This window comes from Papaver somniferum, chromosome 2 (genome assembly GCF_003573695.1).
Source record: "Papaver somniferum cultivar HN1 chromosome 2, ASM357369v1, whole genome shotgun sequence".
NCBI lineage: Eukaryota > Viridiplantae > Streptophyta > Magnoliopsida > Ranunculales > Papaveraceae > Papaver > Papaver somniferum.
The window spans coordinates 68824513-68829659 of record NC_039359.1 but is presented as its reverse complement, the minus strand read 5'-3'; the positions used below and the strand labels follow the sequence as shown (position 1 = coordinate 68829659).

Genomic DNA, 5147 nt, shown 5'->3' with positions numbered 1-5147 from the left:
GTTGTTTTTTGGGTGTGCAACGGATATAGACGTTGCACACCCAAATTCGTTGCTCAAAACCAATAATACGTTGGAATATATCCTAATAATTAGATAGAAAATAAAAAGCTAGGACACGCTAGTCTTTAGCAGTATAGTTGAGGACTTTAATGTCGATTACGACAGGCTTATTATCGCTCTTTTCTTTTTACCTTCAATTTCCTTATTTTCTCTCTTTATAGATACATCGAGTTCTCCGCTTCTCATCCTCTCATTTTTTTCGTCTCTTCTAATTCTCAATATGGATCTACAAAATTAAACCCAATTTTTGAGAAATTAAAACCCATTTCTGCAAAACTCTTATGTCATATCAAAACTAAATCAAACTCAATCTTTTGATAAATCAAACCCTAGAAATCGTCTTCTTCTGTGAAGTTAAACGATTATGTGTGCTTGATTTCAACCTCAAATTTCTTTTTCTGGAGATGAAATCTTGCAGGGTATGTATAACCATAATCGTCTTACTTGTTTTTGATATCAATTATTGATGTATTTTAACCTAACGTTTCTTGGTAGGTATTTTTATGTAAAGATTTTGTGTGCTTGATTCCAACCGCAAGTTTCTTTCTATGGTGAGAACTAATGAATCCTGCAAGGTACGTATAACCCTAATTTTTTTTCTTTCTATTATTGCTTTGAGCTTATTCTATTAATGATAATAGAAATTGGTAGGTAATATTCTGTAAAAAATTTGCAATTTTTATTTTTGTTGCTGTATTTTAGTTTGGGTTTCTTGATGGTGGTGATGCAGATAAAAGTTGGAGATTTGGCACTAGTTTGGTGGAGATTTTTCATTCCTAGGGATTTGTTGCAGTGAGTGGAGATGTTGGTGGTAGTTGTTCGCTGTAAGTGGGTGGTGCTTTTCTGTTGTTGTAGTTGTTAATGGTGGTTTGGTATTGAAGATGGAGGTTCTGCAGATGTTGGCATGTGGGTGGTTATTGTGTCATTGGTGCTACTTTTTTGATAATGCTGTTGTTTTATAAGCCTGTTCTCTTATAATATTAATACATATATGGATGAATTTGAGTTGGGAGTTGGAGTCATTATTATTTGTGTATTGAGTCGTCCTATTCGAAAGTCTTACTTGGTTTTTCTTGGATTTTGTTACAGGGTGGAGATCTGAGATACTGTCAGAGACGCTCTTGTTATAAATCCCTTTCCGAACACCTCACTGTGGTGTTTTCAAAGACGGCCAGTGTTGTATACCTTGGCTAACTTCTGTTTGGAACTTCGTAAATATTTGCAATGAAGGACCACCAGTGCATCTGGATCAGTCATACCAACCGTAAGATTTATTTTGTCTTTGTTCATGGGTAAGTGTTGCTCAAATTGGAGTAACACGTTGCCTAAATTAATGTAACCGTTGCACAAATTAAAGAATCCGTTTCTCATAAAACGTTGGTAAAAGATTTGACCAACGTTTTTATGCGTTGCACTATTTAATTTTCCCAATGGATTTTCGCGTTGCACACAAATTTTCTACGCCATATTTCCAATGGATATAGACGTTGGTGAAATTCATCGCAACACGTATATCCGTCCCAAATCGGATGTTTTGGTGTAGTGTGGAACAATTCCTTTGGATCGTATTCCAAACAGTAAAGGAACAACAAATCTGTTTAGTAACAACTCTTTCGATTATTTCAAGATAAAGATATCTCCTCAAGTCATACGCAAAGGCTCTTTCACTTAATCTAATAAACTCCTTTGCCTGGTTAGATCAATTTATCCAATAACTACCAAAGTAGTCAAGATTAGATTCACACTCAATCAAAATAAATCTCAAAGAGATATATTGAGAATGTTGATCTCATGCAACTAATCAATCTAATAAATATGATTCTAGTTGGATCCCAGCCAACCAAGGTTTGTGCATACCGGAAGACATGAGAACTAATCTTCTTTGTCTTCAAATCTTCTTAATATTCAATAAACACCTGCGCAACACCATTTGAATCCATTGTGATCAGTCACACATAGAATAGAGTCTGTTAACAGTGGATTATCACAAGACATCTTTAGATCTACAAACAGTTTTAAATATCTCGTCGATTCTTCGATCTAGTTTGAGTGAATCTTATATCAGAAGAGAAGATTCTCAAGAATAAACAAATTAGGTGCGATCAAAGTTTCAACAACTGTTAGTTAATCAAATCAATCGAAAACTAATAACACTTCCAATAATCTAGTTTCCAACCAACGGTACTCGTAAAGCTTCTTGATCCCACAAAAGTCTTTAAACGAGCGATCGTAAGAGATTTCATCTAATTAGGATATTTTCCTCTCCGAATAGATGGCTCCACCAGAAACAACAAGAATGGAGTTTGCCTGGATCTTAGGATAATTTATTAGAAATGCAAACTTAGGTAATTATAGACTAAGGATGCTTGGATACCATGGAATTTCCAAAAACGAAAATATTCTCAAGATGTAATGAATAAAAAAATTCGGTTTTCCTAATTCCAATAAATGCTTGTCTAAAATTTCCGAAATCTCCAATTAGTAAATGCACATTACTAATTTTTTTATTCTATAGAGATATGCATTGAATTACTAGTAATTAAAGCATATAAAACCAAAAACCTTAATTAAAAGATTCTCAATTTGTTTCGGCACAGGATTTCCTTGAGTACTAAGGAATATATTTGAACAATAAATGATAAGAGTTATTGTACGTGTTCAAAGTATGTTGACATCTTTTCACTGTAAATCCTTATTCATATTTACATGGACTTACATTTTTGGAATTAGTTATACCACACTTCCAAACAAGTTTAGAATTGGTTCACCTGTATTCCAAGATAACTAGGATTGGTTATACCTTAATATGGAAATACTTATAATCGGTCACACAAGTTACAAGGATCGGTTACCTTAGTTATCAGGATCGGTTACATCAATTACCAGGACCGGCTACCATATACTCATGGTATTGCTTGTGAACAGTCACACCAGTTAACAGGATCGGTTACACCAATTACCAGGACTGCTTACCAATTACAAAGATCGATTACATAAAACTTTGTGATCGGGCACACCAATTAGTAAGATCGGTCACATCAATTAAAAATATCGATAATACCATCTCATGGTGATTACTTAGGATCGGTTACACCAATTAATAAAAAATAGTCATACCAAATCGTAAGTCATGCATTTTTATTAGTTATACCAATTACTTAGGATCGGTTCTACCATCTCACATATATTGGTGATCCAAAGATTTGCAATGAATAGCCGTACCAATAAGCCTAGCGATTTCCCTTTCGATTCATAAAACAAGTTCATGAATGTACTCACTTTAAACAAATGTAAAATATTGTTTCATAGGATGAAATCTTCACCATAACCCATTCACATAATCAGAACAGTATATACAAGATTATTTTGACGTCATATTTACAAAGTTCAAAAGATAAGCGTTATACTTCATAGTATAGTTCCCTAATACTATGATCGTACAAATATGACCATGTCATATCACTTGAGTATTATAAAATATGTACAGCTTCGCGATTATGTTTTCAATATAACACGACTTAAAATATACGTTAGGAATGAAACAGTTCAAGTCAATATTACTAACATCAAGAGGAAGGATGATGTTGTCGTCGTAGTTCGCTTCATCTTCACATTCTTCAGGTCTTCGGAGTAATACTTGTATGTCTCAACATTCCTAGACTTTGTAGTCTAACCTAAACGAAGTTGAGTATAGTATACAATCAAGCGACTTTAGATGAGTTTTGACACACTAAATATGACAACCGAACATGACATACCAACGCTTGGTGAGTTCAACCGAGATATGCTCTAACAATCTCCCCCTTTGTCAATTTTAGTGAAAAAAGATCTTATATTACATACGGATAAACACATTACATATGAATTCATTTTTACATACGCTTAATTCCAAGTTTCAACAACACAATAACCTGGATATATTTAATCAATAAATGTTGTTGTTGACATTTGAATAACATAAGCTTTTACTCCCCCTAAAGGTAAGATCTAGGTAAATATTCAATGCGAACATTTGTTTTGTAGTCAGAATTACTACACATCAATATAATATGTTCATCTCCTTAGTCAATACTTTACTCTTTTGTTAGATATAACGGTTAAGCACAATTGTCCTTTCCTTAGCGATTTCAAATCACTTGTTTACTCCATATATTTCCTCCCATTTTTGTCATAAAATGACAAAGATTCGAGCAATTAAAGGACAAACCGAAAATATCTTACAAATCTAAAAGACTTGTAAACAACCTATAAGAGTTAAGCTCGAAGGTTTCACATACCACTTTAGATAACCAATATTAAAACTGAAACTACAAGTAATTTAGTTTTTAGTATATTATCAAGGAAACAATTTCCCGAAGCAATTTTCCCTAATAGTTTAACAATTCGACTAAGATACTTAATTCCCTTGTTAAACCGGTTGCGTATGTACAACCGTTTATTTCGATAAGACCAAAATAAAGATCAGAATTAACTTTTTTTCTCTCGTCAGGCTCTAATTATCCATACAATAACTTAGAAATTTCTCTTTAGACAAGACAAACACTAGGTTAGTTAACTAGTTTTTTTTTCTTGTCAAGGTATTCAGTTAGACTTGAATAACTGAATCCTCCAATTTTCTAAGTCTAACTAAGATTAGAATTAAATTAATTTCTCTTATCTGGAATCGATTTTGACTAAACAAATGATCCCATATTTTGTTAAGCCGTAAACAATACATATAAACCAAAATAAATTGACTTGCACAATTATTTTCTTAACCAGAAGCAATTGAAATAAACATAGACATTATAGTACAGTAATTGCACCGAATTTCGTTAAACAAAAACACTTGATACCCAACAATAAAGAAGATACCAAACAATAAGCAAAATAAATTGACACAATTTTTCTTAATCGGAAACAATTGAATCATACACATACACACATCCATGCACAATAATGGAATATATCAATTGTAATTGGTTAAGCAAAATCAAAATATATGTTATTGTTGATGGTGGTTTTTAGCTTAGGGTTCAAATTGTAAAACCTTGCATCTGATGTGACGTCACTCTGTAAGGAAACGAATACATGAGTGTCAACCTCTC

At 32.9% G+C, this 5147-nt stretch overlaps 1 long non-coding RNA gene across 1 annotated transcript; it reads left to right on the top strand.

The window, feature by feature from the left end:
- The first annotated feature begins 329 nt into the window (after window positions 1-329).
- LOC113353476 lies at window positions 330-1396 on the top strand. The gene is made up of 4 exons (XR_003361310.1): window positions 330-479; window positions 556-635; window positions 791-884; window positions 1150-1396. It is a non-coding gene; the product is annotated as an uncharacterized LOC113353476 (long non-coding RNA).
- The last annotated feature ends 3751 nt before the right edge of the window (window positions 1397-5147 follow it).